Source organism: Theobroma cacao, chromosome 2, assembly GCF_000208745.1.
Source record: "Theobroma cacao cultivar B97-61/B2 chromosome 2, Criollo_cocoa_genome_V2, whole genome shotgun sequence".
Classification (NCBI taxonomy): domain Eukaryota; kingdom Viridiplantae; phylum Streptophyta; class Magnoliopsida; order Malvales; family Malvaceae; genus Theobroma; species Theobroma cacao.
In genome coordinates, this window is record NC_030851.1 from 1,856,762 (window position 1) to 1,882,961 (window position 26,200).

Genomic DNA, 26,200 nt, shown 5'->3' on the forward strand with positions numbered 1-26,200 from the left:
AATTAAACCTTAAATCACGTAAAATCAATAAAATATTTAATACTAATTAAATCATTTTTAAACTCAGAATACACGATTTTCTACCACTCAAAGACATTTGAAATATTTACTGAATTAGTAAAAAAAAAAAACACATTTTCAATATTAAAAATTTACACTTTCGATACAGGGTGAATTGATTTTTAATATATTAAGCAAATGGAGACACAAGTAGCAACTAAAAGAAAAATAGATCAAGTGAATCATAATCATTTGAGAACTCCGAAAATCAATAGTTATTATAATTATGAAGCTTCAAACTTCAAATTAGAATCTCAAGTTAATAGAATGAACCAACTTATTATTATAAGATTTGGAGTCTTCATCATGACTGATAAATTATTCAGAGTTGTTTTCAAGTTCATTAGGTAATTAATTCATTGCACAAGTCAACTTGGTTGACTTTTTTTTCTCTTTTATAATAGAAAATTCTAATTACTAGAACAGATAAGTAATAATCAACTTAATTTGACAGAAAATAGATAATTCAAATTTTCAGGACCAATCAATCAAATGCGTATCTTTAATTTCTTTCAACCATGAGCCTAGTAAACAGTTTCTATTTCAAACATAAATTGACTACAAAAAGTCGCAGACCTATCATTGGTAATTGTTTATAATAACCCAGTGAAAATATTACATGATCTGTCTTAAACTTTAACTTCTCCAATATATTTGATTACAAGCAAACACTTTTCTATATAACGCCTCGCAAATATTTATTATTTTCATTTCTCTACCCAAGAGATCTCTGTAAACATCATCAGTCGCTGCCTGACTTATGGAGCTGCGATATGCTCCATCTGCATTTAAAGCATTAAATTTTTTCGAAATTTGATCCAAAACAAGGGGAAATGAATGAAATAATTATTTCAAATTAACTGTATTTGAATATTTCACTTAATGGTAAATTTTTGCATAAAGAATATTAAATTATAAAATTAAGAAGAGAAAATAAGAATAGAAAATAGTTCAATATTTCCTGAAATAGCTTTTATGTGTATCGTATTTCAATTAAATCAATAAATAAATGAAAAAGGCCTGATCTATATATCTTCCATTCTTTCTAAAAGAAGATTAATATTAATTTATCCAAATAAAAAAAATTTAAAGCACAAAGCAAATATTGGGCCGGGTATTCATGGGTCCGGCCTAATGGGTTTGTGAAAGGTCTTGGCTATGAAAGCATAATGGCTTTGACTACTTTCTTGGGCTCAAATGAGATCCCAATCGTTAACGGGCCAACTTGTATTCACTAGTGGGAATTAAGCTATTTATAAATAACTATATAATAATAATAATAATTTTAACATACATGTGTAATTCTATTAAACCTTAAATCACATAAAATCAATTAATTTTTGCAATACTGTTCATTTTAAACTCAGAATATGTTATTTTCTACCACTCCAAGACATATGATAAATGTATTGAATTAGTCAAAGAAAACATTATTGACATTAAAAATTAAACTTTCGGTATACACGTTGATCGATTCTTAATATATTAAACAAATAAAAATACAAGTAACAACTAAAAAAATAGATTAAAAAAATTATAATTAATCATTTTAGAACTCTTAAAACTAATATTTATTATAATGATGAAAATTGTTAATTCGAAGCTTCAAACTTCAAATTACAATTTCAAATTAACAGAATGAACCGCCTCATTATTATAAGGTTCCAAGTCTTTATCATGATTGATAAATTATTCCAAGTTCTTTTCAAGTTCATTAGATAATTAATTCATTGCAAGTCAACTTTCTTGACTTTTTTTTTTCTCTTTTTTATAATAGAAAATTGTAATTACTAGTAATGATAAGTAATAGTAAACCTTAACCGAAATAGTTAATTAAAATTTCAAGGCCAATCAATCAAATGCTTTACCTTTAATTACTAAGAAAAGAATTCTAATTCACCTGAGGATAATCGGTTGCTACCATGAACCAAGTCAAAATTTTTATTTTCAAATACAAAATGAGCGTTACGATAGAAAAAAAAAAAAAAGTCGCACATCTCTTATTGGTAGCCATTTATAATAACCTAGTAAAAATATTATATGAACAGTCTTAAACTTAACTTCTTAAACACGTTCAATTACAAGTATACACTATTTTATTTTTTTTATATGATTTTCTTGGCCTATATCCCCCTATCATATTTCAAACATTATTAATTATATTCGTACATAAAACCTCTTCAATGTTATTTAATTAAGAAGATAATGTAACGTATTAATAAAAATAACATATCTTAAAATAAATATTATTTTTATTCTTTCAATAGATACTATCTTAATAAATAAATACATTGACATTATATTAAGCATACAGTACACCACATGAATGGGACTTGATTTTCTTTGTTGAATATTTCTTAAGAGGGTACCTACATAGGAAATCTTACACTGAAATCTTTCAAGATTGCATTTTGGTGACATCTCATATATATATATTGTGTCCTATGCAGCCGTTAACAGCTCGAGCAATGTGAGAATGTGATATAATTCCGTTGTTTGACTAACCAAATTAATCATAAACAAGGAAAAAAGGAAGGGCATTGCATGAAACCATTATAAATACAGACATCCAATAATGTTAAGTGCACAAGCTCAGAGCTCTTACTCTATATATACATAAACTCGGAGCTTCCTATTTTTAGCTTTGCATCCACGGCGAAAATCTTTGAAAAGTGCCTTCCCAGACAAGATAAGGAGGAGGGCTTGAAGATTACCAGTGGCGCAGAACTCCTTCCCGGAGGGGACACAAATTTGCACGTTATGCATGGAAACACAAAGCTGGTCTTCGAGTACCAGGTTTCTGGTCGAGAAAAACCTGTTATTCGTTGAGTAGTATGGAGGAACTTTATTGGCGCCTACAGCGGTCCTGTTACCGTAACCGTTTTCAAATATGAAGGGCCTCGTCTGGATATCCACTGCGAAATTAAGGTGAGATAGAGATTAGTGCTGGTAGTCCTCTGGACATGGAAGTTTGCTCGTCAGATTTCTAAGTAAGTTATAAGAATAATTGTGCTGGATTAGCATATTAATTCAGTCTATATATAAAAATTATGCTCACTGTCATTGTCCACACTAACTTTGTGAGGTATTATTGTTCATTTTGATATGTAGGTTTCACGATTTTACCTCACCTTTCAAGTTTAAATGCTGTAATCGGATAACAATGTATTGTCTTTACATTTTTTGTATTTCCTTCGTAATATAATTTCAGTAAATGTTAGTTATTAGTTTTATTCTATTTTACGCATATCTTCTATAAATGTTATATAGTGTTTCACGTGAATTAAGTTAAATTTTATGCATAAACTCGAAATAAAGCTTAATTATCACTTTCGGTGTGAGTAGATGTATAATTTTTTATGCGTATATGATGAGACTTTATTTTGTACGCAAATTAATTAGGTGTATTGTTGTCATCCAGAATAGTAATTTTACGGAGATGTGACTCATGCCGATCGAGTAGCCGCCGCTCGCCTATCAACCAACAAAAATATCCACATAAAACAAATTTTTTTAAAAAAATGATACGAGACAACAACCACCGTGGCGAAACTAGCGCCACCGGCAACTGTGAGAGAGAAACGGAAGAAAAAAGGATTACAGGGAGGAAGCAAGAAAAGAGACATCGGCGGTGAAGAGAGAGAAAGGGAAGGAAAGAAAATTGAAAATGGTGGTTTGCTTTCTGTTTAGTCTCTTCTCAAAGGAAAAAAAACCATTGAAAAGGCCCCTTGCTTATCAGTTTACTTATCAAACAACACTAAATACGATGAAAAGAGTGACAAATGAGAACAGAGAAAGCTTTCCGTTTTTTAAATAAAAAATATGCAGGAATCTTCAGGAATTGTCTCCTAAGTGGTGGCTTAGTCAACAGCAGGAGATGACAAAATAATAATTATAAAAATAAAATAGATATTTTCACATCATCCACAAGCACAAGGAACAAAATGATTCAAAAAGGGACAGCAAATCTGAGGTGACGTTTGGTGCTTTCATTATCGTACGGTTGCAACGCTAGAAAAGGGACAAACAAAAAGAGACGAAAAACAAAAGGTTGTCGCCGGCGGCGAATCGACCGACGCCGGAGGAAAAACACTGACGTTAAAAAAACTTTAAAGTATGATTCATACTTTTCAAAAAAACACAAATCTTTATAAAGAAAAGAAAAGAAAAAGAAAAACGCAAAGCAACAGGTGATCTGAACTTTTTCATAAAATTTCCAGAAATTTCTTTAAAAAAAAAAATCACAGCCAACAGATCAGATATGAAACTTTTTGTCGTAACAACGGTAGATCTGAGATTTAGGGGGAAGTAATCGGTGGAAGCTTTTAAAGCGGAAAGACGAAGAAGATGATGGGTTGACCGGCGGGTTTAGACAGAGAGGAAACTGGCGGCAGAAGGAAGAGGGAAGATAAGAAAAGGGAATGAAAAGGAAATAGTGAGCGGCCACCTTCAAAGCCAAGGCCGACGACAGCGCCGGCGACCGTGGAAGGAGTAGATGGTTGAGAGAAAGGGATTACGGTGTGAGAAGATGAGAAGTGAAACATGAAAGAGAAAAAAAGGAAGGAAGGTTTTTTAAAAACTGCGTCGTTGGGTATATAGAAAGAGACAAAAAAAAAAAAAAACAAAAAGACAAAAGAGCAGGAAAAGAAGAGGGCTGCATCCACACAAGCCCAACCCGCATCAGACTTTGGCCTATTTAGACGAAATTATTCATAAAAATTAAATTATATCAAATAACAAAGCATAATAACTAAATTAAATAAATTTTTTTAGAGAGATTAAATTGAATAAAATACTTATAATACAAAGATTTTCGAGATAATTTACCAATGCGGGATATGTCGTGAGGGTTTTGATTTCCAGCGCTGAGAGAGTAACTATAAAAGCATTGATCATCCTGTCTTCGGTATTCCACAATGCTATGATATCCAACTCCAGCTCTTTAGAAACTAAAAAGGGGTAGGGAAGGAATGACCAACATAGAGTACCTGATATTTTTAACATATATGTACCTGTACCTGAATACTGACACCTAAACTCTATAAATGTTCAATTAATATTTAAAAATTGTTACTTGAACTCTACTTGAATCAGATAAACACTAACTGTTTAAAATATTCGGATAGTATCCCTATACTTGATAAGGTTCCACAGGCATGGTTGATGTGATTTTGTCATTCTGCCGTTATAGTACTAATAATTCAAAGTTTTGGGGGATTTATTGCCTTACTTGAAGAACAAAGGTGTTGGGGGAGATCAAGAAAATCTATCTGAGGTTGAAGAAATGCTGAAACCCTTGAAGAATCTGACATGGCCAAGTGGGATTCAACCTAACCATTTTGTACACATGGAACTGTATATATGGAAAAACTGTCATGAGGTGCAAAGGGTTTGTAATATTAACATGAGTGAGACTGTGAATAATGGAATATGGTGTATGCATCTACAACAAGCAATATGCCAGAAGCTCACAGACCATATTTCTAACTGGCAACTCTCTGTAACGGAGGCCGAGCAACCTCATCATCTCGGTAGCCACGAATGAGGAAATCAGTACAGTTCTTTTGGCATCCATGATTATATGGGTTCATGAACTGTCCATCAGGGCCATGAAGATACCCATAGCAAATGGCATTTGATAATTCATTCGTGGTGATGTTCCGAGCTATCTGCATTAGAAAATAAAGATACCCAAAACTCTAATTCGCCATCCTTTAACCGGACTAAAAAATCTTCACATAGTTGGTGGGCAACACAGTTAAAAAGTAGGTAAATGAACTCTTGATTTACCTGGGCTGCCTGTACCGTGGTCAAAGTTGTAGCAGCAATCAAAACAACAGCATCCAAAATGAGAAATGTGCCTTAAAGAAGTCGGTCATAATTAATGACAAAAACAAACATGTTCATGACTGAAATTTTAATATCATAGGCTACTCACCAAAAAGGACTGAGTTGGTGAAAAGGATGATTAGAACAATTATAACAAAAAACAAGATAGGAGCATAACCAACATCCCCCATCTACCCACTGCAAAACTTGTCCACCAAACTATTGCTATTGGCCCTAGCTGCATTAGACTGAACAAAATCAAAAGAAAACAATAAAATTAAATGGCTGCAAAATCTCCAAGATATAGCAAAAGATTAAGAGAATGTAACAATAGGGGATATCCAACTGGGAATGGTCTGAGAATTTGATAGAGATACCAACTGTATAAACCATCTCTGAGAACACATTTCTAACTGGACATCAAACTAAACCAATAATGCAACTCAAAGCATGATGAAAAATAAATTGCAAAACTAATAATACCATTACTCTATTAAAATATTCACACCTTCTAGGGCGTCATGGTGTTTTACATGGCAACAATTAGCTATTGTAGAGGTGCTATTCTCCCATTCATCAAATATGCAGCCAAAGAATCAAGCCCCATTGTTCTGACACAAATGCGACCCAGAAAGGCAACACCATATATAATTGTTTAATCGGGTCACAAACATCATAAACTAATGGGTTGTGGCATTGTGCAAAGCAACCGAATAATTTTGAAACTATATATCATCTATGCAAAGCCTAGCCCATCGCATTCAATTTAGGCTTATCATCCCTTCCAAACAGAGAGAGGGAATACACTACATAATCTAAACTTTTCGGTTTTGGTGTTTCAAAAGAGTAAGGAAGTAATTTGGTAACGGACACTCCCAAATTCCACACAGTTGGTCACAATAGTTTCCGCCTGCTTACTTTTTGAGAAACATACACAGATGAGAAATGCAAGATGATCCTTTTTTGGAAAAAGGGGATATGAAGAAAGAATAAAAATGAAGTTCTGTAAAGTTTAAAAAAGATGTATGAAGAACTCCAGCAGCCAGCATACTTAAAAGTAAGGTGACTGACCACATAGAGTCAGAAACACCCAGCATTACCCTCACTACAGATAAGGCCCACTATCAGAACATCTTCCAGACACATACTAGGAGAATCTCAAAAGTTGTTTCCTCATAGACACCATATTCAAATTTCCTGGCTTAAAAGTTTATTTGAATTAAAGTATGCAAACAAGGCAACAGCTACACAATGTCACGTACAAGGAAAATGGTGATTTGCTGATGACCTTTAACATATGCAAGCTGAACAGGGGTAATCACAAATGCTTTCCCGAACACAGGAGTATAAAGTGCATATAGCTCTGAAGGTCGTGAGCACATAGACCAGTACCTTTTACAAGGTTAAAAGCTTGCATATTAGACAGTGCATATTGATTGTGGGATTGTATCTTCTTTGTCTTGTCTTCCTTGAGATGCATCTTTAAATAGCAGCAATATAATTGTATCTGCAACTCCCTTACATGCGGCCCTGTTTAACACATCACAAGAATACAATTTTCATTAACAAGCATTTATTACTTTTCACAGAAAAATGCTACTGCACAAGAAACTCAATTAAACTACTAAACATCAAAAGCCAGTGACGTTCAAACCAAATAGTATCTCTTCTCCCCCCGGTTAAAAAGGGTTAAGAATGAGATTGCAGGCTGGATCCTGCTTGGGTATGTGAGTAAGATCAACAACTGCAATCTTGTACCAAAAATCACATTTAAAAGGTTTTATACTCCCCGATATGCTACAACAACCAAAGTCAGACCCCTTCTGAAACTGCACCAAATTGCTGTCCCCTCTTAGTACTAGCCTGTAGACTAGGGGAAAAACTTCTTTCAAACACATAATTTGAGCTCATAAACAACTAACTAGCATAATTTTCCATTCATACAGAACAAACTAGAGCAAAAAAGAAAAACATACTATTTTGGGCCCTCCAAAATTTAATTGATTGCTTATATTAGATTTACATGAAATCAAGCACTAAGCCTATTTCATGATGCTTGCATTTAAGCTTTTTCATAAAAACAAACCAATGAAGCGGGCACCTTCCATCCTTATCAGGTGCATCATAATCAGCATGATATTTGGCAACAATGTGATTTAAGAAAGCCGTTTGCCCATACCGAGCGGCGACATGAACTGCCTGCAGAAGACAAAATAGATTGATAACTGCATCAAGCCCCTAACTTGCATTACATAAGTCAGACAAAAAAAAAAAAAAGAAGACAAGAAATTGAAGCTTTTAGTGGCCCGTAAAGAGTTAGATTGGACAAATAACTCAAGAGCAAATTCGAGCTTCATTCTGTCAGTGGTTTGCAATACCCAATAACCATGGATGTCAGTGGCTTCAACTCGAGCTCCATTCAGCAAAAGCACATCTGCCACTGCAATCGAACCCCTAACTGCAGCCCATTGCAAAGCAGTCTGCTTGTTGTTGTCAATTGCATTCACATTTCCACCATGCTTCAATCATATTAAACAAAAGAAACAAAAAGGCCCAAATTTATTTAAATCTCAACAAAAACTCACCACAAAGTTATAAATATATAAAATTGTTTTCGAATTTACCTCTATAATGTACTGAGCAATATCTGGGAAGTTGTTGAGAGCAGCCCATTGAAGGGCTTAGTAGCCATTACCATCAGGTGTCGTTAGGGAGGCACATCTTGTTTCTTTTTCTGAGAAAATGCTTTTGTTTTTCTAAGTACTAGTTCTGTTCTAGTACTATCTACTTTGTTTCATCATTGATTATGTTTCTGTAGAATTTATTCAGGGTTTTTACAAGTTCATAGCATTCTTTCTTTTGTTGAACCTTTAGTTAATCTCAACGCATGTTTCTCTATCCAACAAGATCCATCAAAGAGGAAAAAGTTTACCAGATTATAAACAAGCACATCTCACGAACAGGATTAAAATCATAACTGCAGGTTCTACTGTGCCCCTCATCAAAACAGAACACAGAGCCACCTCGACCTTGAACAGTCCACAATCTTTCCGACGTCGTTTCTAGGCTTGCCAAACCCAACATGGTTTTCGGGGCTCAGTTTGCTGAAGGAGAAGCCCATGTGATGGTGGTTATCAATTGGACGAGTTGGATTGGGTTGCCATAACAACGAAAGATGGTTAGGTTAAACCAATCCAAATCAAGAATTATGGATATGTAACTGGACCCCAGCCCGAATCCAAGAATTAAGTAAGCAAAATAGCATGAAAATTAAGAAAACAACTATTTGTAGTCTTCTTCTACTTCCTGATATCTTAGCTTCTTTTTTCCTATGAAAATGATATCTCTTCACTCATAATTTTAACACAAGATATCCTCATTTGTTATCCATGATAATACTCATCATAAAACTAATTTTCAAACAGATTATATGGTTTTTTACTTCGAACATCTTTAATTAAGATTGTATAAATTTTCAAATTCATACAATAACATTTGAAATAATCTCGATATTAATACGTCCAAATTCGTAGATTTTTTTTTACTCTATTTTACCAAAAAGAAATAACCTCATCTCTATATACAACCTCTATCTCAAAAATATTAATATGTTCTCCTCTAAATATTCATTTTCTAATTAACAAGTATACAAGTGTTAAATGTTGGCCTGTTTGATCCACGACGGTGAGAATTAAATAGCTAAAACTAAAGGCGCCTTGGGCTTTGCTTGCTATAATTAAGCATGAAACCTTTACAAGAACGTAAATCAGGGTTGCAATCAGGGACATTAAATCCTAGTTTGAAGTCAAGAAACTAAGTGCGAACCACTGGACGGACCTGGCCATGTTTTTGAAGTGAAGAACAACGTTGGCAATTCGAACCAATTAAAATAATTCTCCTTATCCATAAATAAGTTCGTGACAGAAAATAATTTGATCTTTAAACCCCCAAATCCATTAGTTGAAGTCATGAGAATAGTAGGACTTGTACAATTGTCATTGCTTAGATAAATTAGGAGATTGATCCGTCCATTATTACTTTGATAAAAGACTATTACAAATGAATAAAAAGCAATTAGTAGTAACACCATCACTTAATTAATGGACTACTATAAATAAGTAAGAGATGGGTGGATCTTGGATATAGAAATATGAGCATTCCATCACTTATCAAATATGTCTTTTGGTTTGAGAACATGAATTCGTGGTTTATTAGAGTGGACTCAGATTATCATTGATATTAGATTATATGAGAGATACAAGGGTCGAGTTAGACCTAAATTAATGTAAAAGTTTATTTTTTTTATAGATAAAGAGTCAATACAACAAAAATATTGCACATTGAAAAATTTTTAATTAACGTTGAAGAACTGTGTTGACTCGTTGTTAACTCAAATTGTTGATTGGGGTTTTTTTTTTAAAAAGGAAAATTATATTTTGGGGATAAGATTGACTGAATTTTGGTCAACCTGACTTTAAGGGAAAAAATTATATTTGAAGTTGAGGGTGTTTGGTGTCAAGCATTTAACTGGTGAAGTTTGGCGGTTCACTTCCAACATGTTCACATCAAGCTGTCAATGAGTTTGCACTTGATTGATATTTTTTTTTTATTTTTTGTAAAATATAAATAGAGAAAATAGATTAAAAACTAAAAAAAATTATCATGACTATCATCAGCATACATAGTAGCCAAAGCAATGAAATCAGTCCATTATCATTTTCAAAAAGAATCTTCCCAAGTATTATAAAGGAAAGTTAACTTTTATGATGGGGTGATTACGTATTCAAACCCTACGAATCCTTTTGGTAGTTGTTCTTGAATTATATTTCCTAGGTAAATGCCAATTCTAGCTATAAAACATCAATTCAAACTTGGCAATGTTTAATATTAAATTAGCAGTTAAAATATCCATCAAATTCCTATACTCGTGTATTTTGTTCAATTTAGTTTTTACACAAAAAATCGAAGCAATTTTAAACCTTTCATTTTGAGAATTATTTCAATTTAATATCTCCTATTAATGGCATCTAATTTTACTATTAAAAAGATAATGTCAATGCTGACATCAGCATTGACGTGGTATATTTTGACATCATGGCACTTGCATGATATCGTGGCATACCGTGTGGCACCAACTTGATGATGTGATAGTACCACGTGGTCATGATATGATGATGTAGCAATGCTGACATGTCACTAACATGCTGACATGTCAATGTCATGTGACAAATAAAAAATTTTAAAAATTTTTTTATGTCACGTCATAGGGACTAAATTGAACAAAAATATATAATATAAGGATTAAATTTAATAAATTAGGATGCTAAGGGACTAAACTGAAAAAAATATTTAAAAAATACAAATCTCTATTTAGATGATAGATACACTTATTAATAAGTTAAATATTTAAGCACAAAAGATTTATGGTGTAAAAAATTATATATAAATATTTTCATACTCGATTATTTGATTATAAAATGTGTACATTAATTTATCTTCTCCGTAAAAATTAAATTTAAATTCTCCTTTTATAAAAAAAATTGAAAAAAATTTTATATCTAAAGTCAAATTTAGATGACTAACTTGCATTGTATTCGAATAAAATAATATAAAAAATTAAATAATTTTTTTCTATTTTTAATAGCATAAAAATTTGAAATTAATTTGATTTAGGTTTTAACTTAAACTGAACTCAAATAAGCAAAATAGTTTGATTTAGTTACAACTTTTACAATTTACAAATATCCATTCTCTTGGAATAAGTCAAATAATCGAGTATGAAAATATTTATTAATAAGTCAAATATTTAAGCACAAAAGATTTATGGTGTAAAAAATTATATATAAATATTTTCATACTCGATTATTTGATTATAAAATATGTACATTAATTTATCTTCTCCGTAAAAATTAAGTTTGAATTCTCTTTTTATAAAAAAAATTGAAAAAAATTTCATATCTAAAATCAAATTTAGATGACTAACTTGCATTGTGTTTGAATAAAATAATATAAAAAATTAAATAATTTTTTTCTATTTTTAATAGTATAAAAAAATAAAATTAATTTGATTTAGTTTTTAACTTGAACTGAACTTAAATAAGCAAAATAGTTTGATTTAGTTATAACTTTCACAATTTACAAATATCCATTATCTTGGAATTATTTAACCCTTACGCAATTTACCTTTTATTTAAATTTACTCAAAGTTTCTTATAAAACAATTTTATTTAAATTCAAATACCATAATCAAATTTTGCTAAATTTAAATTTACATTATTAATTTGGATCTACAGAAAATTTATAAATACAAAATAAAATTGTATAAATATTTACAATTATATCTAACTTTATCAACCATAAATGCAGTATTTAATCTAAAAAATTTAAACCTAAAGAATATAACTTGAAATATTAAATAAACTAAAAACATAAAAAATAAACAAAAAAAATTGAAAAGGAAGAGTAACTCAGATTCTATAGTTGTAATAAGAGGTTTGTCATGCCCAAATTAAGCAAGTCAGAACGAATAATTATTTTTATAATTATCACTAACTTTATATCTCCTTTCTTCATCAACATAATGCAAGTTATTCATTTAAATTTGATTGTAGGTATGAAATTTTTTTCAAATTTTTTTTATAAAAAGAGAATTCAAACTTAATTTTTACATATAACATAAATTAATGTACATATTTTACAATTAAATAATCAAGTATAAAAATATTTTTATATATTTTTTAATATCATAAATCTTTTACACTTAAATATTTAGCTTATTAATAAGTATATCTATCATTTACTTAAAGATTTTTATTTTTTAAATATTTTTTTCAATTTAATTTCTCAACATTTCAATTTTATTCAATTTAATTCCTATGATACAATAAAAAAAAGTTTTTGGAATTCTTTTATCTACCACATGACACTGACATGTCAGCATATTGTGCCACATCAGCATTGCCAAGTCATCATATTAGGGTCACGTGGCCTTGGCACAACATGAAGTTGGTGTCACGTGACATGCGACGTCATCATGTGGGTGCCACATCATCGAAATATGTCATGTCAACGTTGATATCAATGTTGATGTCATTCTTTTAACGGTAAAATTAGATGCTGTTAGTGTAAAAGATTAAATTGAAGCATTTTCTAAAATCAAGTGATTAAATTATTTCGATTTTAAATATAAAATTTAAATTAAATAAAATATATAAATACAATAACTTGATAAGTATTTTGATCCATCTCTTACAATACCCACAACTATAAAATAATTATGCAGCTTGATGTCACATGGGGGAGGCGCATCCCATGGTGACCAAAAAAAGGGAGATTATTTTCTTTCATTTGATACAAGGAAAATTAACAGAAACAGAGAAAATTGAGTGCATTCCTCTTTCTGAACCTAAAAGATAAGTCATTTTGCTTAAATTAATGACAATTTTATAATAAAAAACTTAAAATAAAAAAAAATAAAAACTAAGTTTGAAGTAGTAAAAGGACATGGCCATGTTTTTCAAGTCAATAAAAACGTTTGAAATTCTAACAAAAAAAGAGAAACATTTCTCCGTATCCATGAATAAGGTTAGGATGATACCACCGACATCAACTTATGTGAATGAATTGTTTTCTTGTTATGCACTGCACCTGACCATATTCTTCAACACAGTAAAAGAACTTTTCAACAAATATTTAATATTTTCTTAAATATTATGCCTAGTATTAAAAAACGGTCGCTATGGGTTGGGAAGTTAAATAACTGTCAGTTCGCTGTCTTTATTAAAAAAAGCCACAACATCAGTCTTCATGTGCTTTCTCTGTTTGCTTTTTTCTTCAAACCATTGAAGTCCATTTAATAATTACTGACAAAGACATTTGAACAGTCAGATTGTCACGGAATGATTGTCCCCAAACAAGCAAACTCCATCACTGAAAAGTCCGAGTAAGAAGAAACTTTAGAAAACCTATCATTTTTTTCCATTTTTATAATAGAAAAGGTAAAAGGAAAAGCTTGCAGAGTGACGTGCTGAATGAGAAGGAGATAGTAATAATAAATAAATGTTTTTACAAAGCAAAAGAAACTAAGAGATACGAAAATAAAAGGTTTTCGCCCGCCGTAAATCCAGAAGTACAAGAATGGCGGTGGAAAAAAAAAATTGAAGGATTCATCTTTTTCTAAACCACAACAAATCTTTAACAAATCACAGACAAAACAAATATTAGAGAAGAGAAAAAAAAAATCCATCGCTTTCTTTTTGAAAAAATCATGTCTCCCACAAAAAAGAGATTTAAAAATAAAAAATAAAAAAGAAAGCAGATCAGATCTGATATGAAACTTTTTGTAGTTTCCAGAAAATGGACCTTTCCTTGCCACTGCAGTCGGTCGGAAAACACGCGTTCGCTCTTAGTAGTCCCGTATGGCGCACCCTTCCCGACAAAACTTGTTGACCGTTCATTCCAGTCCGACAATTACACCCCTAAAACTCCATAGATAAGATAGTGAAAGGGAAATCCTCTTAAGCAAGCATTAATTTCTGCTGCTAATTGTAACTTTCATAGTTCTGAAACCAAGTGGTCTAGACTAATTAACTCCGAGCTATAAAACTCTATTTGAAATAATCCCAGAATTTAAAATTCAGAGTTCTCAAATAGTAAAGTTAAAATTTACTGTTTGAAGAGTGTGATCTACAGTTAGAAGGTTTTATCATTGTTTATTCAACTTTTTTTTTCATTATTTTATGTCTAAAAATCTTTTGCTTATCGTAGGACCTAGAATCGAAGGTTCGTTGTGCAATAATAATTTTCCTAAACTAATTAATTAATGAATGCATTGATTGAAATGGGAAAGTGACAGTAACTACTTCTTTTCAAACAAAAAAAAGTGACAGTAACTACTTTGTTACTTTGCAATTTGTGCGGTTTTCTTGCTGGGCAGGTTATTCATAAATATCACTCTCTTTATTTTTGACTACCCACACGATTCCTGGACATTTGAACCGGTCAGGCTTACAAAAGACAAAAAAGATTTTAGTACAAGTGAAAATTTTCATGCAGGTCGGCTGGTTCAGGTGCATGGAGTTATTACGTATGCCCACCACAATTTGCTTATCCTCAAGAAAATTCTTATTTATAAATCCAAATATTATAAGGGAGGGGGGCTAGTAGGGGCCCTGTGTCCCCAAAATTTTAAATTTTTATATCTTTTTTTTATTTTAAAATTTTATTTTTAAAAAAATTTATAATTTCATCTTTTTAAATATTAAATTTTTCATTTTTAACCCTTCGAACTTAAAATCTTGATTCCACCTTATAAATACCCCTCACGGCTTCCCTTGAACCACGACCCCTAATCTCCTCAAGCCCCAACGCCCCTCTTTTCTCACAATCCTCATCATCATTCCCTTCTAAACCGATATACAAACCTCTTCGTTCAAAGCAATGGAGGAGATCTTCCATGCCAACATAGCGAGTACACATGCAAGAAAGTTGACTTTTTTGTGTAAGGGCCACGCTCTCCCTCCAGCTGAACGATTTGATTTGATCGTTGAGGATGATGGAACAGGAAGATCGTGGAAGTTTGAATGCAAGAAGGAATCACAAGCCAACTGTTTCTCCTTCTCTGGAAGCCAGTGGAGAGAGTTTGCCAAATCCAGGATCAATGCTTCCATCACTCTTTCCAGAAATGGCAATATCTACTTCATTCAAGTCCGGCCGATGGGATTCTAAGCGTCAGTTCTTGCAGCCGTGGTTTGTTTGCGTTTTTCTTTGTCACAATATGAAACTGCATGTCCTAGTTTGTTCGCTTTTTCCTTGAATTCAACAAAATTGTGTACTTCCATAGTCTCCGATTCTGGTCATGCTTTAGTTCAATTTTCAATGACATGTACACTTTATTTATAAAGACATTAATTAGGGTACGATTGTCCACAAAACATTCCTCTTACTTACAAGCACAATTATTCATTTTATAATAATACTAATAGAAGAAAGTAGAAGGCGGAGAAAGGAATAACACCGGCGGTGAAACAACCGCTACCGGCAACGGTAACAGCAACTGAAGTGATGACAAGGGACGGTGGCCAAAAATGGTAAGCGTATCCAAGACAAGAAAAGTTTTGGGGTCCACATTCCAAAAAAGGGTTGCGGCTGATAACGTGGGATCCACTACGTTTTAACTGAAAGAGTCCCATGTTAGGTTTCGTACTAGGAAACATTTCGACCCCACAAGAATCTATTGTATTTTGAATTGAGGGTCCACTGCGACTTAATTATTGGGTTGAATTGAGGGCCTGACAGAAAAAAAAAGGCTGACACCGGCGTCAAACCAGGCGACATCGGAAAAAAATGAAGAGTGTAAAAAAACGATAAACGAATTCATCTTTTCCGAAATCACAAAAGTCTTGAAAATTTTCAAAATAAAATCACAGACAGAAAAAATAACAGAAAAGAAAAAGAAAATCCACATATCGTGGACATTTTTTTTCTTGAAAAATCAAGTTTACTATAAAAAGAAAATGAAAGAAAAATAAAAACACCAACAAAAAGAAAGCAAATCTGAACTTTAAATAAAAATTTCCAGAAAAATTACCCACCCTATTAAAAGAATTACCACCTACAGATCAGATCTGAAATTTTTTGTTGTAAAAACTCTAAATTTGAGATTTTCAGTCCAGGTTTTAAAAAAAAGCTTTTCTGGGTTTTCTTGGGTTGTAAAAAACAATTAAGTGGTAATTATTGGTGGAAACTTTTAGGGCCGAGAGACCAAAAAGATGATGGGCTGTTCGGCGGAAAGTTACGGCGGCGTCGGCAGAAGGAAGGCTAGGGTTTTCAGAAAGAGAGGATACAGGCGGCAGAAGGAAGAGGGAAGAGAAGGAAAGGGGAAGGGAAAAGGAAAGGAAAGAGGGTGCCGCCACCTTAAACGCCAAGGCGGACGACTGCTTCCGCTATCGAGGTAAGAAAAAAGGGGGTTTGGATGTTAGGGTTTGTGACAAAGAGGCTGTCTATCGCCCATTAAGAAAAAAGAAAAGGAAAAAGAAGAGGTGGGTTGGAGCCACCCAAGCCCAACAACTGGTACCATCTTTTTGGGTTAAAACCCGATAGCAATTGAGGTATTTCTAACCTATTATTTTATCTTTTAATTTTTTATTTATCTACTTTTCATGCATGTATTAAATTTATTTTAAAAAGGCGTAAGAATAAAAAATGAAATAAATTAATTGAATAAATTTAATAAGTATTACCAAAAGTATTAAAGGGACCCCAAGATTATTGTCACAAGGTGAGTTAATTCCAAATATTTAGACTTAGATAAAAAACAAGAACAAGTGAAAACTTCTTCTCTTAAAGTAGTTCTTTTTCCAACACATTAGGAGTTTATTGGATATATATATATATATATGGATAGGGTAATATTTTCGTCTTAATTTATGTGACCTACAAAAGCCTGCGAAGTATAAAGTTAAGCTCGGCCCTTCCGACGATCTACATTAGCCTGAAACCCGTGGAGAATCTGACATGGCCGAACGGAATTCAACCTAACCATTCTGTTCTCATGGAACCATATATCTATATATACGAAGAACAGTCATAATGAACAAAGGGTTCCTAATATTAACAACAAGGTGTATAAGAACAGTCATAATGTGCAAAGACTCTGAATAATGGAACATGGTGCATGTATCTGCAACAAGGAATATGACAGAAGCTCACAGACAGTATTTCTAACTGGCAACTCTCTGTAACGGAGGCCAAGCAACCTCATCATCTGTCTAACCACGAATGAGGAAATCGGGACAGTTCTTTCGGCATCCATGATTATATGGGTTCTGGAACCGTCCATCAGGGCCACGAAGATACCCATAGCGAATGGCATTTGATAATTCATTTGCAGTGATGTTCCGAGCTATCTGCAATATTAGAAAATAAAGATACCCAAAAATTTAACAACATATTCATTAAATTTGCCATCCTTTAACCGGACTTAAAAATCTTCACAGAGTTAGTGGGCAACACAGTTAAAAAGTAGGTAAATCAACTTTTGATTTACCTGGGATACCTGTACTGCGGTCAAAGTTGTAGCAGCAATCAAAACAATAGCATCCAAAATGAGAAATGCGATGATACCAGGATGATGAACAATCACATGATGAATCCATGTTTCATCGGCAGGCAATGCTGGTATTGCTGTCCAAATCCCTGTTGAGACAAACGAAGACATTACCTAAGTCAAACATAAACTAATTTGATCTCGATCAGAAAAGGTGATGAAGAGGAGAGGCTTATTTGTCTGAAATCCACTTACTTTGAACTGCAATAGATGCAGCAAGGAATGAAGTCAAGGTTCCCATGCAAACAAAAACAAAGCAGTCTCGTTTGTTTTTCTGCAAGTGCACAATAGGTAAAGCAGATGAGGAAAGGAAAATAAGAAAATATGAAATAATGGTCAGATTGCAGTACTGGTCTCCTAGAACATCTTGTTTAGATTATTCAGTAGGAGGTTAATTGAAAAAAGGGACAAAATTAACCAAAGAAGCTAAAGATGGGAATGGAGGGTGCCACTAATGTGAAGGCTGCATGCACTACTGTCAACAGGATTGGCCTAGACGTCCATATTAGTCCCTCAATTCAATAAATATAATCACCAACAATGCAAGAGTCAACAAAGGCATAAAATTCTGAAAACTCCAGGCAGGCAAAAAATGTGTGATTCACCATCCTAGTCCTAGATGAGTTTCTGAACATATATGCATCAATAAGATGATAGCATTTGCATCCACAATAACTTAATCTCTAATAAATATCCTACTCCAGAAGACATTGATAATATGGTTATCTTCCAACTTCCATATTAAGCTCAGGACAAATTTCTTACCTTCCCAACACAGTTAGATATCCATGGGCAATGATGGTTGAATTGTTCAATACAATGCTTACAGACAGGACAGTGCTTAGAACGAATGGGTCTTATTATCTGACAACATAGAGAAAATTTGGTCAAAATGGCTTTGCAAGCTGAGGAAATATTTATATAGATATGCATACATAGTTACAAGGAAAAATTCATCAGGTAACCTTGCAGGTAGGGCAAAGCTGAGACCAATTTCCTGTCCATACTGACAAATTGTTCATATCAACACTCAGCAAGGGATTCTGCCAGTTGTGAATAATATACTACTGGTTCAGTTCATGCAAAATAATAGCAAAACTGAAGAGCTTAAAATCCTTTTTTATTAATTTCTTTCTTTTCCTTTCGAATGAATTTTGAAAAGGAGCTTAAAATCCTAATTCGCCAATTGATCAGGCTAGGAAAAACTTCTAACAAATAATAAGCATGCAATCCTCTTAGGTCCCTCTCAAGGGTCATACCAGACTAACCAAACAAACTCTAGAGTCTCCTTAGGAGCCTGTTCCATTTCAGCAAAATCATGCTCCACACAAAAATTCTGCATCTCCAAGCTAGAATTTTTATACAGCTTGCCCTCAAACCCTTCATTTATTGCACAAAGATGGTTCCTCTTCCTATTTCCCCCTTCTAATTGTGGTGCTGGTGATTCAGAAGGCACCAAAATCGAATGTCCATTTCAGACATGTATACAATATAAGCCTCAAATTCACCCTTCATGCGAGAAACACATACAAGAATAAAACTTACATATGTGACATTATGCAGATGGGATCTGTTAGCTGTAAAACGTTTTACATAATGATACTACATGCTATAGTCACCCTTCCTACAACCATGACCCAACTCACTCAAAGACCTACTGCTATTTGTGTCTTCCCTTATATAAAGTTTGCTGTCTCCACAGAATTCACATAGTTTTTATCCATTCCCAGCCACTGTTAAAGGTTACAGTTATTAAACAGAAATGCTCGTGCCTCTGTATCTTCATAGCCATCCAGTCCTCCATTTTTTTTAGTATAACCTGGATCTTTACAGCAGAGGATTGTGAAAACCAATCAAAAAAACGATAAAAAAAATAAAAAACTTTAACCAAGACTGAAAAATTGTTTAAATTCAGATAATTGCTTCATTATAGTTCCGAAAACATGAATGCAATAAAATGTTCAGTGAGTAGCTTAATTATATTTCCAAACTTGTCAAAATGTTTCAATTTTTGGTTCAGATATTGAAAACGCAAGGTACCAAGTAAAGCCACATCTAAACGTCATCCATAATACAAGCATATGTGATTGAATGAGAAAGATAACTCATAAGACTAGACTAGCCAAAGGTATTCTGTTCGATAGCATTTCATGCACCAAGCTCTAAACAATTATATCTAATGGCCTAAGAATATAAAATACCACCAAATAAAACAAATATGTGAAATCAATTCAATGAATATCAAAGTCACAGGACAAAGTTTACCTACTACACCTGTAGAACATTATCAATGAACCAATACCTAGGGAAACATCAATCCATCCCCAAAGTCCAACAATGGCAGTTACCCTAGAAAGACTTGGAGCTATGCATCTTAAAGATGTCAGTCATAATTAATGACAAAAATAAACATGTCCATGACTTGAAATTTTTACATCATAGCCTACTCACCAGCAAGAACTGCGTTGATGAAGAGGATAATTAGAACAATTATGACACAAAATAAGATAGGAGCATAACCAACATCCCCCATCTTCCCACTGCAAAACTTCTCCACCAATCGATTGCTATTGGCTCTAGCTGCGTTAGACTGAACAAAATCAAAAGAAAACAATAAAATTAAATGGCTGCAAAATCTCGAAGATATGGCAAAAATTAAGAGACTGTAACAATAGGGGGTATCCAAGTGGGAATAGTCTGAGAATTTGTTACAGATACCAACTGTGCAAACCATCTCTGTGAACACATTTCTAACTGGACATCAAACTAAACCAATAATGCAACTTAAAGCACGACAAAAAATAAATCGCAAAACTAATAATACCATTGTTATGTGAAAATATTCACACCTTCTATGGTGTCATAGTGTTTTACAAGGCAACAATTATCTATTGCAGATGTGCTGTTCTCCCATCCATCAAATATACAGCCAAAGAATCAAGCCCCACTGTACGGACACAAACACACCCCAGAAAGGCAACACCAAATATAATTTTTTAATTGGGTCCCAAACATCATAAACTAATGGGTTGTGGCATTGTGCTTTCGAAAGCAAGCTAATAAATTTTGAAGTTATATATCATCTATGCAAAGCCTAGCCCAAAGCATTCAATATAGGCTTATAATTCCTCCCAAACAGAGAGAGGGAATACACCACATACTTAATTTAAACTGTTTCATTTTAATATTTCAAAAGAGTAATGAAGTAATTTGATAATGGACACTCCCAAATTCCACACGGTTGGTCACAATATTTTCTGCCTGCTCACTTTTTGAGAAACATACACAGATGAGAAATGCAAGATGATCCTTTCTTGGAGAAAGGGGATATGAAGGAAGAATAAAATGAAGTTCAGTAAGGTTTAAAAAACATGTATGAAGCACTCCAGCAGCCGACTTACTTAACAATAAGGTGACTGATCACATAGAATCAGAAACACCCAGCGTTACCCTCACTAGAGATAAGGCCCCCTAACAGAACATCCTCCAGACACAGTACTACTAGGAGAATCCCAAAAGTCATTTTCTCATAGACACCATATTCAAATTTCCTAGCTTAAAAGTTTATTTTAATGAAAGGATGCAAACAAGGCAATAACTACACAAAGTCACGTACAAGGAAAAGGGTGATTTGCCGATGACCTTTATCATATGCAAGCTGAATAGGGGTGAATCCAGCTTTATCTTTCATTACTAATTCCTGCTTTGTGCCTGCATGCACGAGTACAGTGCATGCTTCTGCATTTCATCTTATTGCAGCCCAGTGCGATGGAGTAAAACCTGGCAGCATCGGATATACAACATTATAAAAATTTTAGTACTAAGATTAAAGCAGTTACTGAGTAAGCTCAAGCCTGGCACACTAAATGAATATTATAAGGATCACAGAGTTCAGAATGAAAAACAGAAGTTTCTGACCACTGTTTACAAATTTAAATCATAAAGAAACTCTCTTGCATTCATCACAAAACTGGAAAACTCAGGTTGCCACCATTGCAATATTAATCACAAATGAACACAGGAGTATAAAGTGCATATAGCTCTGAAGGTCATGAGCACAGTGATCGGTACTTTTTACAAGGTTAAAAGCTTGCATATTAGACGGTGCATATTGATTGTTGGATAGTACCTTCTTTGTCTTGTCTCCCTTGTGATGCATCTCTAAATAGAAGCAATATAGTTGTATCTGCAAATCCCTTATATGCAGCCCTGGTTAACACATCACGAGAATAAAATTTGTCATTAACTAGCATTTAATACTTTTCACAGAAAAAAGCTACTGCACAAGAAACTGAATTAAACTACTACACATCAAAAGCCAGTGATGTTCAAACCAAATATTATCTCTTCTCCCTGTGTTAAAAAGGGTTAAGACTGATATTGCAGGATGGATCCTGCTTGGGTATGTGAGTAACATCAACGATTGCAATCTTGTACCAAAAATCACATTTAAAAGGTTTTATTCTCCCGAATATGCTACTAGAAACAAAGTCAGACCACTTCTGAAATCGCACCAAATTGCTATCCCCTCTTAGTACTAGCTTGTAGGCTAGTGGGTAAACTTCTTTTAAACGCAAATTTGAGCTCATAAACAACCAACTAGCTTAATTTGCCATTTATACAAAACAAACTAAAGCCAACAAGAAAAACATACTACAAATCTATATCGAAAGAATAGTGCTAAGTATTTTGGGCCCTCCAAAATATAATTAATTGCTTATATTAGATTTACATGAAACCAAGCTCTAAGCCTATGTTATGATGGTTGCAACTAAGTTATTTCTTAAAAGCATACCAATGAAACGGGCACCTTCCATCATTATCAGGTGCATCATAATCAGCGTGATATTTGGCAACAATGTGATTTAAGAAAGCCGTTTGCCCATACTGAGCGGCAACATGAACTGCCTGCAGAAGACAAAATAGATTGATAACTGTATCAAGCCCCTAACTTGCATTACATAAGTCAGCAGAAAAAAAAAACATAAAAATTGAAGCTTTTAGAGGCCCATAAAGAGTTAGATTCAGCAGATAATGCAAGAGCAAATCGAGCTCCATTCCATCAGTGGCTTGCATTACCCAACAACCATTGATGTCAGTGGCTTCGACTCGAGCTCCATTCTGCAAGAGCACATCTGCCACTGCAATGGAACCCCTGACTGCAGCCCAGTTGAAAGCAGTCTGCTTGTTGTTCTCAATTGCATTCACATTTCTACCATGCTTCAATCATATTAAACAAAACAAAAAAAAGACCAAATTTATTTAAATCTCAACAAAAACCCACCACAAAGCTATAAATATATAAATTTTTTTCGAAGTTACCTCTATAAGGTACTGAGCAATATCTGGGAAGTTGTCGAGAGCAGCCCATTGAAGGGCGTAGTAGCCATTACCGCCAGATGTAGTTAGAGAGGCACCATCTTCATTCTTTTTTTGAGAAAATGCTTTTGTATTTTATTTTCAAGTGCTAGTTCTGTTCTAGTCCTATCTACAATGTTTCAACACTGATTATGTTTCTGTATAATTTATTCAGGGTTTTACGAGTTCATAGCACTCTTTCTTTTCTTGAACCTTTAATTAATCTAACGCATGTCTACCAAGAGAAAAGAAGTATGAATTTAGACCACCATCTCTTTTGTTTTGGTTCAATCCTTTTTTAAGTTAATTATATTTCTGAACCCAACAAGATAAACCAAAGAGGTAAAAGTTGACCAGATGAGACATAAGCACACCTCACGAACAGGATTAAAATCACAACTGCTCTACCCCGGCTCCCCATCAAAACAGAACACAGAGCAATGCCTAAATCCAGGTATGCTTTCATTACCTGTTCCCTGTCATGAAGATGGTGGCAAGGCACAATCCCAATCATCCTCGACCTTGAACACTCCTCAATTTTTCCAACCTTGTTTCTCGGCTTGCCAAACCCAATATGGTTTTCGGGGCTCAGTTTGCTAAAGAAGAAGCCCATGTGATGGTGGATATTAGTTGGACGAGTTGGGTGTTAACTTAAACTGATCCAAAATAAGAACTCTTTCCAACCTAGCGATAAACAAATTCAAAGTTCTGATACGTGACGTGACCTTAGCCCAAATCCATAATTTAAGAAAGCAAAACAGCATGAAAATTAAGAAAACAATTATTGCTAGTCTTCTTCATCTACCTCCTTATATCTTGGCTTATTTTTTTCCTCGAAAATGATATCTCTTTGTTTATAATTTTATCACAAGTTGTTTCCATTTGCTATCCAAAATAATACTTTTCATGAAACTAATTTTCATGCAGATTGTATGGTTTATTTATTTCAAACATCTTTAATTAAGTTTATATAAATTTTTAACTTCATATAATAGCATTTCAAGTATTCTCGATGTTAGTATGTCTAAAATAATAATTAAATCGTAGAATTTTTTTTTCCTCTATTGTACCAAAAAAAAATAACCTTATCTCTATATACAACCGTTAGTTATTAATTCACAGTTTGTGAGTTGCTCATAGGAGTGGGGGCAACCATTCAATTGTCATGTTACTTCTATACAGATGACAAACAATTTCAGTCCCCATGGGGGTGATACTTCCTGTTATCTGTCTCATAGAAATAAATACTACTATTCTTCAGTTTGTTTTGGTTATAAGCATTGTATGTTCGGTCCTATACTCCTATTGTATCTTTAAGCCTGTGAAATCATCGTCTTATATCACCATCGCCCACCGTCCGGGAAGCCTTCCGCCTTAATGTCAACTTCTTTGACCACCTCTCCGTATATGCCCTATTGACTGCTAATCGCATGGCATCCCAAGTTTCTTCACTTTCAACGAGTTAGTAATCTAAATTCCGGAATTCCATTGAAATACATAATGGTAAAATTATACAAGTTTATGTGTTATTACGTTTTGTTCTCTCATAAAAATTGTTTAAATTAATTCATATACTCTGGTGTAATTTTATGAGTAATTTCATTTAAATTTAGAGTTAAAAATATACATATGATCTTAACATGTTAAAAAATACTGACATAATGTTGACATATAAAAAATAAAAAAAATTTAAATAAAACAAAAATTATCACATAAAGCTAGACCAAAAACGAAGGAGCTGTAATTTTTAACATATCTTTAATTTCGAAGCTCACGTATTCTTTTTATTTTCGGTCATAAAATCCATAACATAAATACAATTCAACATATATATTTGTTTATTAGGTACATATGTCTTATTTGATGAGCAATGACATATCAGTCGAATCCATAGCCATAAAAATGAAAATTTCGGGCCAACTAGCCATTGAGCCTTGGACTATATGACCGACAAAAGCCCGCAAGAATGAAGTAAAGCAGCTCTGCATGGCCCTCCCAAGGTTCTGCATCAGCCTTTAGGCAACCAATACTATAAATTGTTGGCCTATTTGATGATAGCTAAACTAAAAGCGTCTTGGGCTTGCTTGCTTGCTAAAATAAAAAGCATGAAACCTTTACAACAATCTGTTGACAAATTAGGAGATTGATGGGTCCATTATTACTTTGATAAAAGGCCATTACAAATGAATAAGAAGCAATTAGAAGTAACAGCACAGCATGACTTAATTAATGGAGTACGTACTTTATACTTTTAACCATGACTTAGTTAGCTTTAATTTCTTCATTTAGTCGACAATGGCCACTGCCCTTGTTCCATTTGCATTGGGCACTACTAGCAACCAAAAGTCTGTTACATGTATATTCTGATTTAAGGACGTCACACATGTCCTCGTGTGAGGAGCTGATATATTATAAAGATTTTGTCATGAAATGAAATTATCCACAACTATCTTACAGCTATGACATTGCTCCCACGCTTTCATGTGTAGATGAATCAAATGCATTAATTAGGAAGGCCGAATTTGACAAATCTGTATCATAAATAAATACTTGATCAGTTTAACCAATAAATTACTAAAACCAAACCGTTCTTTTTCTAATGATGATAAGCCTTATTGGATTTCATTTCATTAAAAAATAAAACTTACCGTAACGCTGTGCCCGTCCATATAGGAACAACCGTTTAAATAGTCACCTACCACCGCATACTGATCAGCTTGAGTCAGCTCTTTACAAAAGAAAAAACCGTCTTATATCATCCACAAAAATCACAAATGTAGTAATATTTAAAATTTTTCGTTAAGAATAATTAAAAAATAATCATATAATATTATAAATTTATATATT

At 33.3% G+C, this 26,200-nt stretch overlaps 2 pseudogenes; both read right to left on the reverse strand.

Moving 5' to 3' along the window:
* LOC18607316 lies at positions 5,362-15,345 on the reverse strand (annotated as a pseudogene).
* Positions 17,436-23,966, reverse strand: LOC18607311 (annotated as a pseudogene).